At 39.4% G+C, this 15212-nt stretch overlaps 2 protein-coding genes across 3 annotated transcripts in view; one reads left to right on the forward strand and one right to left on the reverse strand.

Annotated features, from left to right (window-relative positions):
* The window catches only part of LOC121272970 (ADP-ribose glycohydrolase MACROD1-like), a 904756-nt gene that overhangs the window by 779476 nt on the left and 110068 nt on the right, over positions 1–15212 (reverse strand). The window lies entirely within an intron of this gene.
* LOC121272969 (leucine-rich repeat transmembrane protein FLRT1-like) overlaps positions 1–15212 on the forward strand; it is a 148422-nt gene that overhangs the window by 75099 nt on the left and 58111 nt on the right. The window contains exon 2 of one of the 2 annotated variants that reach the window (XR_005941929.1): positions 4105–5711. The exons of the other annotated variant lie outside the window; for it this stretch is intronic. The gene's annotated coding sequence lies outside the window, so the exon portion shown is untranslated. Of the gene's footprint in view, positions 1–4104; positions 5712–15212 lie in introns of those variants that run through there. 2 annotated transcript variants of the gene reach the window in all.

Raw genomic sequence — 15212 nt, forward strand, 5'->3', positions numbered from 1 at the left:
TAGCCAAGAATCTATCTAACTCAGCCTTAAAAATATTCAATGACCCAGCCTTCATTGCTTTCTGAGGAAAAGAATTCCACAGACAAACTCCCTCAGAGCAAAAAAGTTCTCATCCCCATCTTAAACAGGAGAAACTGTGTTCTCTAGCTCTAGTCCCCAGAAGAGAGAATTCCCTCAGCATTCACCCTATGTGTTGACTAACATTAATATGTTGATTGAGGAATAAATATTAGTTAGGACACTGGGTAGAACTCACTTACTTGCTCTGCTTTGAAAGAGTGCCATGGGATCTTTTACATCCAATTTAGAAAGCAGACAGGGCCTCAGTTTAACACCACATCTAAGATGACAACACCTATGAACAGTGCAGCACTCCTTCAGTGCTGCACTGGGAGTGTCAGCCTGGATTTTGTGCTTAGGTCTATGGAGCGGGACCTGAACCCACAACCTTCTGACTCAGAGATGACAGTGCTAACCATTGAACCATATTTGACACCCTTATGCTTTGACACATCATATTAAAAATTTCTTCCCTCTCTGGTCCCAACCCCGCCCACCCCCAACTGGAACTGCCGTAGGCAAAATGTTGCTCACAGCTCACTCTGTTTTTTCATGGACTCCAGAGGGCCTAAGAATTTTCTACTCTTTGTGTATTTCTAGGCCATTACTTACAGGGGAACTGATTTCAGCTTGTGTGTGAAGAATTTTTAAACACGTTAATAAAAATGAAATGCTCATGGAAGAATCCATTTCTTCAAACTGGGCTTTAATTTGGGACTCTGGATGTAACCACCTCACTCTACATTTGCACGGGTGAGGATTTATAGCAGACCTTGACACATTTTGTATCTTGTCATCAATACTTAATATTTAAACAAAAAATTTCCTCTAACAACATTCAAGTAGTAGTTGGGCTTTTGAAGCGAAAGACTTGTATTTATATAACATCTTTCATGACCTCAAGAAATCCCAAAATGCTTTACAGCCAATGAAGTACTTTTTTTTTGAAGAGTAGTCACTGTTGTAATCTAGGAAATGCGACAGCCAATTTATGCACAGCAAGATCCTACAGACAGCAATGTGATAAAGATCTAGATCATACATTTTTAATTATGTTGATTGAGAAATAAATATTAGTCAGAGCATCAGGGAGAACTAGCTTGCTCTTCTTTAAAAAAGTATCATGGGATATTACATGCAGACAAGGCTTCAGTTTAATGTCTCACCTGAAAGACAGCATGCCTGACAGTGAGTGCTCCCTAAGTAATGAACTGAAGTGTCAGTCTTGATTTTTATGCACAAGCTCTTGAGTGGAACTTGAACCCACAACCTTCGGACTCAAGGCTATCAACTAAGCCACAGCTAACTTGCTCACTGTGAGAACTGGCTTTTAGGAGTTCCAGAAAGAGACCATTCAAAGCAACTGAATTATCAGTGGAGAGAGACAATCATTACAGTTCACATTAGCTTTATAGGTCTTCAGTTTCACTGGTGTGTGTCCATTCTGTCCTCTCACACAATGATGCCCAGTAACATCACTTAAGTTAGTTCCAATAATCTTATTAACTTTGTTAAAATAAAAACACTTTTTAAAAAAATGCAAAAAGCATGAAAGACTTCAAACTCACCTATTTCTAGAAAGAAAAATATACAAGCTGTAAGGTCCTGATAAATATTTCTTTCACATTCAACGTCTATTTTCAAAGAGCAGTTACATTGTGTTGTAGATTATAAAGTGATAGCTGTAATTAAATTATTTTGGAATCAATTCTGAGAGACAGGATAAATTATCACTTAGAAAGGCATGGGTTGATCAGGGACAGTCAGCATGGTTTTGTTAGGGGGAGATCATAGCTTACTAACTTAATCAAATTTTTTTGAGGAAGTAACAAGGAGGATTGATGAGGGTAGTGCAGTGGATGTTGTCTAAATGGATTGTAGTAAGGCACTTGACAAGGTCCCACATGGCAGACCCGCTCAGAAAAGTGAGATCTTATGGGATATGGGGGAAGGTGGCAAGTTGGATCCAAAATTAGCTGAGTGACCGGAAACAAAGGGTAATAGTCGATGGATGTTTTTGCAAATGGAGAATGGTTTCCAATGGTGTTCCATAGGGCTCAGTGTTGGGGCCTTTGTTGTTTGTTGTATATATTAATAACGGACAAAAATGGGGGAGGTATGATTGGGAAATTTGCAGGTGACACAAAAATTGGCCGTGTAGTTGGTAGTGAAGAGAACAGCTGTTGTCCCCACAATGATATCAATGGTTTGTTGAGTGGGTAGAAAAGTGGCAAATGGAATTCAATCCGGAAAAGTGTGAGGTAATGCATTGGGGAGGGCTAACAAAGCAAGGGAATACTCAATAAACAGGAGGATATTGAGGGAGGTTGAGGAGGTGAGAGACCTTGGAGGTGGCAGGACAGGTGAACAAGGTGGAAAAGAAAGCATATAGAATGCTTTCCTTTATTGGACAAGGTATTGAATACAAAAGCAGGTATGTAATGATGGAACTGTATAAAACGCTGGTTAGACCACAACTGGAATTGTGTGTACAGTTCTGGTCACCGTATTACAGGAAGGATATAATTGCTCTGGAGAGAGCACGGAGAATATTTACTAGAATGCTGCCAGGTCTTGAAAATTGCAGCTATGAGGAAAGATTGGATAAGTTATGGTTGTTTTCCTTAGAACAGAGGAGGCTGAGGGGTGACCTAATTGAGGTGTACAAAATTATGAGGGGCCTAGATAGGGCTAGTAAAGGCTTGGTTCCCCTAGCTGAAGAGTCAATAACCAGGGGGCATAGATTTAAGGCGATTTGTAGAAAGATTAGAGGGGACATGAGGAAAACCTTTTTCGCCCAGAGGGGGTGGGTGTCTGGGATCCACTGCCTAAATTGGTGGTTGAGGCTGAAACACTCAACTCATTTAAAAGGTACTTGGATCTGCATCTGAAACACTGTAACCTGCAAGGCTACAGACCTGGTGCTGGAAAGTGAGATTAAAATGAGCAGCTAGTTCCTTTTCATCTTTTTCCAGCCAACACAGGCATGATGGGCTGAATGGCCTCTTTCTCTGTCGTAACTTTTCTGTAGTTCTAAAAATGGACATTTTGTGATTGAAGTCTTAACTGCCAAATTTTCCTCCGTGGCTTGGAAAGGCCAGGACTGCAGAAGCCACAGTGTCGACCTTTGCAGGTGGTCCGAATTCTCAGTCCGGTCACAACCAGAAAAAATGGCAAGTGGCATTCCATCAAAGATCAGGCTGCTCCAGAGACACTATAGAAAGCTACTTTTACAGGGAGGTTTCAGTGTCGCCAAAGGAAAGTTTTTAAACTTACAGCAATGTTGCCAAAGTCAGGACAAGAAACAGCACTGTAAGGTAACTGTACCATTATATGCACTACCTCCTCCTCTGCATTCATTATCACCTGCTTACACTTGGTCATCATCATCACCCCAATTCACAAAAAAAGATTAGTTCAAATCTGATAGTTTGTGCTACATTGAGCAAACTGAATTTTCCTCATGAAATTCTCTCAAGTAAAAACATTTTGAATACTGGATGGATAATATTGCTCACCAAAGAGACAGGGTTAAGTTCGATTCTGCCTTTGGTTGAGCAGAGAAACAAACCAACTGAACAATTTGCAAGTTATCATCAATGAGGAAAGTACAAAGAAAGCATTTATAATTTACTTAAAACAGAAAACAAAGGAAATCTTCCCCAGTGTGTTGTCCTTTCCAGCTCCTATTCTTCAGTTTTCTCTCTATACTTTCTTTTCCTCCTGGACAGCAGCTTTTACACTGCTATGTTGTGCTGGAGGAGCCATTTCCCAAAGGACAGGGAGGGGTGGATTACCAACCTCAGCCCAGGACAGCAATTGAAATTAGAATGTTCTCGTCTGCATAGCTTTTCCAGGCTGCATTTATCAGGTGAGGAATAGGGGAATTCTTATTTTTCAAAATAAAACATCGACAACCAGCACTGTGCTGAATCCTACTCATGATGTAATTTAAGCTTCTTGGGATGCTTTTCCATGTTAATGACATAAGTCATTTGGGTAATGCTGTTTTTATGAATACTCGCCAAATTACTATTTTAATAGGTATCAGGAGCTACAATTAAACACAGCAACAGCAGCCAGAAAAATAGAGAGCAAAGATAAACATCAAGAGAAGGCCAAGAATTGAGAATGTGACACAACTTTACTTACTAGAGAACTACAGCAGAAGTCAACCCGAAAACTGCTAGTAATACTGTTTTCTTTGTAGCACTGTTACTTTTATAGTACACAACCTTTTGTTCTTTAGCTGCATTTTGAGATTCTGGAAGTTTGCAGTGTAGAACAAAGGCAGGAAAAGCACAATCAGAAGTAAAACAAAAGAGGGTAAAAAGCAGTCACAGGTCAGCTAATCTTCAGGACAAGGTTGGGACTGGTCCTCGAAAGGTTTGTCTCTTTCTTAGATTCTTGTCTAAGTGCACGACAAACAGAAAAAGCCTTTTAGTGCACGTAGTCAATTAATGGGTTTTATAAATGCCGGAACAAGCCACTATTGTGAACTTATTTCATCTGGGTCAGGAATATGAAAACCCAGCTAAAGGCACTTAAGACACTTTTATATTGATGTCGGAATTGACACTATGGAATGGCGCTTAAGAGAGTACTGACTTTCCAGCACTGCTCTCTCTCTTTATCAGGGTGGCAGCAGTCCAAAAAGGGCCAAAAGCGAAGGACTCCTTTTTTTGCTGCTTCACATACCTGCACACGAAGTTGCAAAAAAGTCTGGTCCTAGGCATCAAACACATGGAATTTGATACTTTTCTGTTGATAAGGTGCTGGTGACAGTGGGAGCACTACATATCTGAACCTGACAGCACACTCACTATAGAATAGCCTTATACAACAAGGCTAGATGTACAATGCATTTATCTATTGCAATTATGTGTGTGAACACTCCCATAACTAAATCAACAATATATCTATGGCTCAGCAAATAAATCCACGGGATGACGTGGTGCTGAATAATACAAACTAGAAAAGTCCCAGTTTCAATTATAACTTAGGGTGAGCTAGGCTACAATTAACATCCCTCAGCTAGAGGGTGGAAGCAATGCCTGAACACCTACTTGTCACCAACTGATAAGTTCCCCAGATGAAAAGGACAGGACTTAGTGTGAGGATGGCATTAAAATTAGCTCTGGTAGCCTGTTGGGAAATAGAGATAGTTCAACTAAGTTATATTTGTATGTGTTAGGAAAGAATTTTAGCTTTAATGTTTAAGTTTGATTTGTATTTCTGTGTGTGTATGTTAAGAAAGCGCACATTGAGTTTTAGTTTCATTTTAAAAGGTGCCTGAATTTCTAATGAGAGTTTTACGACTGTTGCAGCTAAGTTAAACAAACAAGAGTAGAGAAACTGGGCTGTAACCTAGTAACAGGGGTCCAGAGAGGCAGATCCCTCCCACACTCGAAAAGAAACTAGAAACAGCAGTTTGATTTGGAAGCTGTTTGAGCTCAGTTGATTTTGAAAGTTGCAGCCAGAAGAGACTGGAGCAAAGGGGTCAAGTAGCCAGTCCCAAACTAAAGAAAAGGCCCCAAAATCTAGGGAAGTGGAACACGAGTAAATCCCAAGACGACCCAGGGAAGAGAAACATCGGAAGGAGAGTTTGAAACCCTGGAGGTGACCCCTTTTGGAAGGTGAGAGAAAGCATCGGTTTGGGAGAAGGTTCCAAGGCGAGTTCTTGGAAAGTGGAGATTGGAAACCCTCGTGTTAAAGATGGAGTTCAGTGAGACTGGTTGCCTCACAGTGTAACAAGTGTCTGGGGGGAAGTTGAGCAGAGACCCATAGCATCTGGTTGAGGTGGCATCTGTCACTCGGTTTCAGAGTGTGGTGTGTCTGACCACCAGTTGCCTATTGGTTTACATGGATTGTCTACTTACTATGAGCATTAGAGTATAAGATAGCTTTTGTGACTTGTGTTATCCTTACAAACCTGTATATATCTGTAAAGGTATCGTTGTGGGTGAAGGAGCATTGTAATATTGTTCATCTTTTCATGTTTAATAAATGTTCTATGCTTTTGTTAAAAGTTCATTAGCTGACTCCAGTGACTCTGTTCAGTAGCACCTCTCCAAATATCTAGACAAACAAATAAAAGTTAGGGTCTATCAAGCTGGGTTCCACCCTGGAATCAGGCTTGTCCTGTGGTAACCTCAGCTGAGAATCATAACAACCTTCACAATCAAACATCTTGCCAACAATTACAATAGGGCCTCATAAATGGCCATGAGGACCATCAGAATGCTGATAATGCCTGTGCAACTGCATATACCTATTTAAATTGTTGCCTTTGGGATATGAGAGGGCAACTGTTCAAAAAGAAAAACATACTTCTTTTAAATTTTGTAAAAAATATAAACTACTGGAATGCAAGTACCACAACAAATCCTTTAGAAGTTCTTTAGGTTTAAAATACATTTAACATTCTTAAACTTTTTCTTGGAAAACTGGCTGTGATGTCAAAACATGCAACCCCAGTCAAACTAAAGGATTAAAGCTGTTTGCACCTAAAGATCCTTTCTGGAGATCATAAAAAAAGACTTGGCTCAGCAGTTTAAAATGTCCGTGTGATGGATTGGAGACCAAGCCTAACTGTTACGTCCTTACAGGAGGACATACATCAACATTTTATTTCCAACCTTTACATAACAGTAAGTTGAACACACTGCAGCTGAAGAAGAAAGTCTGCACGATATAATTGCATCTACAGAGCAAGCCACACAAGCCATGCAGGACTACACCAACTCAGCTCATTCATCATTGTGTTGACTTTGAAAAGTCTTTTATTACTTTTGAAATTACATGGTCAGACTCCTCCCTCATCACGTATCCCAATGTCCACTAATGTCCTAAGAGTCTCACTCATAGAAATGAAAGATTGGGAATAATGGAAATGGAAAATTATCCAATTTAACCCCATTCAACTGAGAAACACCTTCATAACACGATCTTCTATTTCATCACTAATGAGTTAGCAAGCTCAGGGAATTAAAGAGAATACAGTAGAAAAATACCATTGGAAAGTTACAGAACTAATTGATAAACAGGAAAGCTGCACAGGTACATGTGGCAGTCCTGGTCCTACATGGGATGTGTCAGTAGACTCTCCCAGAGGGAATCACAGCCAAGACTAACACAGTTCCCATATCATGTGTACTTTTTGAGCAGCATGTTGATCAGGGATGAAAGTCTGGCATGATCTTTACATACTGTAGCCCAGAGGCACCATTACCTACTGTAGACCTACTCCTACCCTAATTGAGCAGAGCCTTGAGACCAAAACTGAACCTGCCTCATGCTTACAGCTTGGCCCACCAGTTCATCAACAGGACTGGTAATGGTCATCCACTAATACTACCACAATTACATAAATCAGGATTATCTGCAAATGTTTCCTTAAATCAGAAAAGATAACAGAAAAGCATTTATTCCCTAAACATGTTTCCTCTACAATTTTTACTTCAGTAAACTTTTGCTTCTTAGTCCTTCCTGACAACTGCGAATGCCCTCCTGGGTCAAATTATAAAGAAGTATGGAAGGTAATTCACTTAGCATTTCATTACCCCTCACCTGCACCTCTCCCTCCAATTCTCCCAAGCAAAGTCAGATACCTTGTATCCACTCTAACATTATGCCTAATACTGATGTTGCATCCTAGTGAAGTGTAAAATGCAACACAAAAGCACATCACTGCCACTCAGTGGCGCTTGCCAACAGTTTCTTTTAAAGTGGGTTTCTCCGTTAAAATAACTAATAGCAAATCAGAGAAGTTAACTTCTCACAAATAATAGATCTCTTGTTAACATTCTAATACTGCAATGCTTAAAAGCCTGAATATACTTCTTTCAATGTTAGCAACAGATTTATGTTGTTTACAGAGTGATGTCATGGCTTCAATGACTGGGAGGTCAACTACATTTTTAGCTGTGTGAATTAAATTATAACCACATTATTTAACAGGGTTTAATATGCACACATCTTTTGAAAAGCTTAAAATAAATGGCTACATTATAATGAATTCCACAAACCAGACTAAAAAAAAAAGCGTTAATGTTGAGTTAGCTGAGGGCTGAAGTAAGGTCAATTGTAAGGTCTCGCAGTTTCCCTTTCATCTCCTTAAAGTGTGAGGTCACTTAGTTATATATATTTTATGATTGAAATTTGTCTTGGGTTAACTAACGACTTTCTATCATAAATGAAAGATTTACAGCTCCCTGATCAATAAATGCCGAAATGTGTGCCGGAGATCCAGGCACATAATTCTTCCCCAGCACCATTCGTTATGCCATTACTGCTGCAAAAAGCTGCAGTGTTATTGCTGTGGTGATATTTATTTATCCAACAGTAGCTGATGATAATTTTACTGCTAGGTGGCTTAATTCCATTATTCACGACAGCACTGTGGAAAACTATATACCGATTAATGGATATCTGGGCGTGATTACAAGCTAATAATCTGAACAAACATTTCAGATGACATCACAATCACAATATTGAAGGCCTTTTTTCTGAAGGCTTTATCATCTGCTTTCCTGTTTCGGAAACGTTGACCTACACTGGAGTTTATGTTCATCAGTCACCTTCTGGCACCTCGCACAAGTAGCCATCCTCCAAAAGGAACTAGCTCAGCAGCTGACACACTTTGTTCTCATGCCACGACTAGGCACTTCCCTCTTTCATACACACAAATCTCAGTCCCCTCATTTCTATACATAAGTCTACTGTTACAATGCAGAACAATCAACACTTTAGTGGAGAGAGTAAACCAAACCCAGAAAATTAGTGGGTTTCATGAGGCTATTTAGTTTTATGGAATGATTAGATTGAACACAAGAGATTTGGAACAGATAACAAAATGATAGGCATTTCCGATGGACTGAATGCACAATCGGAGTTAGTGATTCAAAAAAAAGAGACCATGTCAACATCTAATAGATTAGTTAGGAGGTTGCAAAAAAACAGGAATAAAATGATGTGGAAACAGAGCAGGTACATGGGATTAGGGCTACTGCTCATGTGGAGGATAGACATCCACACAGGCTTGATGGGCAGAATGGCCTGCTTCTGTTTTGTAATTTCTATATAATTCTATGATATCAATTTCTGAGTTGTACTCAATGGTTTTGGCTATGTAGTTCAACATTCTAACAGCCTGCTGCTCTGCACTGGTTGGATATGTTGAGGCTGCTGAGACTCCTTGGTCACTCGCACCATCGACCTTAGCCATTTTCACACCATGTGCCCATAAGTTGCCCATTTTTCCCTCCTACATGCAATGCTTTACACTTGTCCGCCTTAACTTTAATTTGCCATTTGACATTGTTCAGCCCCCTCATGATTAGCCAATCCTGCAAGTTCTGGGCTAAGTTTGGTATCGTCAGCAAATATAACCAACTTGCACTGAGTTTCAGGGTCCAAGTCACAGCATCAATTAGAACCAGCACTGATTCCAACACTTAACCCTGGCACTCCATTCAGTACTTTGCTCTTCCTACTCATCTAACTATTGCCCTTCAACCAATTTTTTATCCAAACTAAGCATTACCCTGAATCTTCAGAGTTTTGAGCTCAATCAGTAATTTCTCATGTGGAATTTTGTCAAATTTCTTTCAGACCCTGGTACGCAACATCATAAGAGGGTCACTTTATCAAAGAAAGCAACAAGATTGTTCAGGCATCCCCATCTAAAGTCTTACTGACTGCCGTTCATTAGACAGTTGTTACAGCAGGGACAATCCTCCAATTTACTCCTTAATATCAATTCTGTTATTTTCCTGGAGTTGAAGTAAGCCTGCTGGGTCTGCAGCTGCCAGCCACCCCTTTTGAACATGTGCACTATGGCTTGTTTCTAATCTACTGACATTAGCGTCAAATATCTTGGACCAGGTGCCCCGCCCATTCTTTCAGCTGTAATAAACCTAACTTGAAGAGAATGCTAGGTGAGGGTGGTGGAATAAAACAGAAGCAGAGAATCTCTACTTTGCTGATCAAATCTCTGAGGTGGGCAACCCCACAAACCCTCGATCTTACTTCCCACACTGTAATATAACAACAAAATGCAACAGTCTCAACCATCAGGTATTTGAACTGGCTTGAGTAGCAAGGAAACAATAGTGATGAGAATAGGGAAAGGATTCTCTATGTTTTCAAAATATAAAATATACTTTTTGTTTGGATTTCTAGATTGTGTTTTAATTTGATCTGAATTGCTGCAGGAGCTGCGGCTCCAAAATTAATCTCAGCACTTGCTGCCTAAGGGACAAAATGAAATCAGTCATGCTTCTGGCCACTGTCCAGTGGCGGAAAATGTGTCTATGTTGAGTAGGACAGAAGTGGCTTGAGCTTTGATGTCTAAAAATATACAATCACACTTGTAGAAGGCCATTTTAGATGTGGAGTCCAAGGGACTGCCAAAATGCATGGAGCCATACCCCAGCAACTGTTATACGGGAAAACAACTTTATTAAATTCTTATTGCAAATGCCAACATAGTGAGTGAATAATTAGAATACTGTACAGAAAATGCGTTACTACCTTTATTCAACTTACAGTAGTTACGAGCCCTTCATGTTTGTGAAATAAAACGCTGCATTCCTGCATTTATCAGTGCAATATATCAGGATTTATAATTAAACGTGTGAGACTTGCTCATTTGTGTCCATTTCATCAGGAAAACATTTGCTTCTTGCAAGGATTTAATAATGAGGTCATAGACTGTATGAACCGTGCAACAGGCAAGGATTTAATTCAATATCTGTTCGGCGAGGTAGTTAATTTAATGCTCATCAATTCTAGTTTATTATGCAGTTATGCTCCTGTGTCAAACAAGGTGGACATTCAAAAGCATGCTTAAATTTTATGTGCTTGCTAGAAAAAATGTTGCTAGCTTTCATATTGCGGTTGTGAAAACTAATTTTAAGCAGCTTAGTTTGCATATTGATTTGGGGATCAAAACTCAAAAGAATGTTGTTCTTTGAAAATTTGAAGTCATTATTTTTGGAGGAGGTGCATTGCTAGTCTCCAGTACAAATCCTACAGGCTTATTTGCAATGCTATAGCAGATCACATACATTGTGCAGAAATTATGAAAAGGTATATTTGCAATAACACACTAAAATTAGATTGCTGTAGCAAATAGTGATGAGACAATCTTACCAGCCAGGGCATAAAGTATAATGTTTCACCAAATTAGGTAAAAAGGAAAGTTTCTTTTCTTCTCTTTCTGCTATGTCTGAAAAATGTGCACAATAATGAACAGGCAAAGGGCCAACCTAGGCTCTAGCTGCTTGCGATTCTATTTTGCAGAGAACATAGAAATTATAGCGCAAAAGCAAGCCATTTGCCCAACTGGTTCATGCCAGTGTTTCTGCTCCACATGAGCCTCTTCCCCCACCTGTTATTTCATCTCACCAGATCAACATATCCTTCTATTCCTTTCTCCCTCACGTGTTTATCCAGCTTCCTATCATACTATGCACTTCAACAACTACCTGTGGTAGCAAATTTCATATTCTCAGCATTCAGTGTAAAGAGGGCCCTCCCCAATTTCCTTCTGGATTTATTAGTGAATATATTTATGGTGTCACCCCAACCCCACCCTCAATAAGTGGAAACATCTTCTCTACTTCTACCATGTTAAACACCTTCATAATTTTCCTACATTGCAACAGTGACTACATTTTAAAACAAAAGTATTTAATTGATTGTAGAGCACTTGGGCCAGTAGATGTGATAGGTTCTGTATAAATGCAAGTCTTTCTTTTAAAATGGCTCTATTAGGTCAACTCTCAGCCTTCTCTTTTCTAGCTTAAAGACCTTCAGTCTATTCAGCCTTTGCTGATAGATATAACCTCTCAGTTCTGGAAAACAGATTTTACCACCTTATTAGGAAATCTTCAGGCAGGCTGAAGTTCCTGGAACAACCAAGGATGATCATGCTCCTAAAACTCTGCTACTTCATTGCCCCATTGGCTGTCAATATGTTGTCATGGCTCACTGGGGATACAGCGTTGCAATATCAAGCCCCATTGCTCCCCATGCCGCAATAAATACGAAAAGTTTGATCAAACCACCTAATTGTTTAATTTAGGTTAACAGAATACAAGCACCAGGTTTGTAAACTTAATAAGTCAATAACTGTTCATTGAACAAATTGTCTTTATCTAGCGGCAAAAGAAAGAAATATGAACTGCTAATTTCTAACCCTATAACCTAAACTCTACCCCTTCTTAAATCCCTATACACACACACATAAAGACACGAGACACACAAAAACATGGATTTTAAGGGTAGGATAAAATAGTTCAATAGTCCCAATCTGGAGTACAGGATTCGATCGGTTGATTTTGATCAATGTCATCCAAATTCCTTTCAGTTCTTTGCTGATGACATGAGTTGGTCTTCCCAGCATTTTCAGTCTTTAGTTCACTGGTTGAGCACTTGCTTTTCAATGTTTCTAATGGTGATTTTCCCCTTTACCTCTTGTCAGGGGTTTTTCAGAGAGAGCAGGTTATAGAGATTTGAGGAAAGAAACGAAACCAACTATTATTGTAGAATTACTGAAATCTTGCACACACAGGAGAAAGAGGTTTCTGGTCTTTTCTCTTTTCAGGCTAAGAGATTCTTCTTTTCTGCTGCACTGTTCTCACACAAAGCCCTGGTCACCTGGTTAGGAGCCAATTAAAATGTTGTTGCCATGTAGTTCCCTGTTAGACTGAACTCCTCCTCAGCACCACCCTGTCTTTCATGGCACACTCTGTTCCAGGACAGTAACATTGTATATATCCCTCACACTGTTCCAGTAGACATGTCTTTCAAATTGCAGCCATAGTAATTTCAATCCACAGTCCAACAGAAATAAAAATATAATCTTTACAACAGTCCAACCGGAATAAAAAGATATGTTCTTTACAAAGTTCGCAATTCAGCGGGCACAATATATACTGGCTACTTGAGAAGCTTTTTCAGTGGATTTCAATATTTTTATATATTTGTTTTTTTAATTAATGGCAGTGCAATCTATGGTTCCCAATACATAACTGCCAACCTCTCTACTTATAACAACGTCTTGCACCTTCCTCCCCAACACCTTAAAATGTCCTTCATTAAACTAAGTTTCGTACCATCATTATGAAATCAAACACAGTAGGAGGGTTTAAGACAAAAATGAGAAATGCTGGAAGCATTCAGTGACAACATCTGTGGCAGGAATAGACAAGCCAACATTTTGCGTGCTTCAAAACAGCTCTGATGGTGGGTCTACACCTGATGTATTAAGGTGTTTGTTTTCTCCACAGATATTAATCGACTGTGTTTCCAGCATTTTCTGTTTGTGATTCACCTGTTGAGGTTGTGTGCGTGTGCATGTGTGTGTGTGTGTGTGTGTGTGTGTGTGTGTGTGTTGGGGCGGGGGGGGGCGGGGTTAGTGGTGGTGGTGGTGGTGTTGGGGCAGTGTGGGAAGCACTATAAATATAAGATTGCCACTAATAAATCCATTAGGGGATTCAGGAGGAACTTCTTTCCAGCATCTGCTGTTTTTGCTTTTTATTTTTACAGTTGTAGGGTTGTTTTGTTTCTCAATATGCTAAGAGGTGGAGTTGTTAATGAATGAATCAGGCAACATGAAAAGAACATGCAGGTGATCCAACACATGGATTAGGAGAAGGTCTGGAAGCAATCTATGTATGTATTATCATTGTAGCTTACAGTCTTATTCTCAGCAGATCAATGCAGTGACAAGTACTTATCGGATTAGTTACATTTATTAACCGTGCATATAATCTATTTCTTAATGTTCTTGGTTTAGCCTGAAGTTTAGATTTAGGAGAAAACAGCTAATTTAATAACAATTACCTTTTAAGAACATTGCTTTTTCTCAACATGCTAACCACCCTACCATCATTACTAGGTTTGTTAACTGTTTGAATCTGTCAAAGTCAGCAACATTTCAAATAACCAGTTGGAGTCTGAAGTCATGCCACAAGCACAACAGGCAACCAAAAGATCCAATGTCACAAATCCCAGAGATAAAAACAAAAAAACTGCAAATGCTGGAAATCCAAAACAAAAACAGAATTACCTGGAAAAACTCAGCAGGTCTGGCAGCATCGGCGGAGAAAAGAGTTGACGTTTCGAGTCCTCATGACAGAACTGGTTCTGTTGAAGGGTCATGAGGACTCAAAACGTCAACTCTTTTCTTCTCCGCCGATGCTGCCAGACCTGCTGAGTTTTTCCAGGTAATTCTGTTTTTGTCACAAATCCCAACCTCCTTCAGTTTCTACATCAGTCTTGAAATAGCAATAGAAACACACGACGCCACAAGTGGCAAAAAAAAAATTAACTTAAAAAGAAAATCATAATTTTACACATGTGCTTTGAAACTTGAACAAATTCTTTTTGGTGATCTCGAAGGAACAAGCCAATCAGTGTTCAGACAACAAGCAATAAAATATCAGTTCTGTCAAAAGGTCATCAATGTGAAACATTTCTCTCTCCACAGATGTTGCCAGACCTGCTGAGCATTTCCAGCATTTTCTGTTTTTATCTCAAATTACCACCTGAACCTGTCAATCAGATCAAAAACATATCCATGGTATTTATTGTTAATTAACTGTAGCAAATTTGCAGTGATTGCTTTACAATGCTTGACTCTTCAGGGGGATATCAACAACTATTCAGCTGGAATTTGCAGTCTGTGGTGAAGCAATGACACCCGCCACTGACCTTGAAGAAAGCTACCCACAAAGATCGAGTGATCTCTGTGGTGTGGACTTTCCCTTTCCCAATGTCAGTTTAGTTCTGGCTCCAAGTCAAGGGGCTCTCCAGCCATCCAGCAGCAATGATGTCAGTAAGCATGGTTGTTATGGCACAGCCGATGGTAAATGCTGAGCTGCTCAAATCCCAGAGGGAACTTGAAATAACTGCCACAGCTTGTTTTGCAATTTGTATAAATTTCGAGATATATGCCTTGAATTGAGTAGTAATAAGACCACCAAGTCTTATAGGTTTCTTACAAAACTAAATTGAACCTTTATTAATAGAAGAAATGATTTTAAATACATACGTAGGTCTACAAATTACTACTATGATAACTCAATCCCCTAATTAATCTAACTCCCAGTTACATTTTCATTAAGATACACAGATTTTTAAAG

Source organism: Carcharodon carcharias, chromosome 37 (genome assembly GCF_017639515.1).
Source record: "Carcharodon carcharias isolate sCarCar2 chromosome 37, sCarCar2.pri, whole genome shotgun sequence".
In the NCBI taxonomy this organism is placed as follows: domain Eukaryota; kingdom Metazoa; phylum Chordata; class Chondrichthyes; order Lamniformes; family Lamnidae; genus Carcharodon; species Carcharodon carcharias.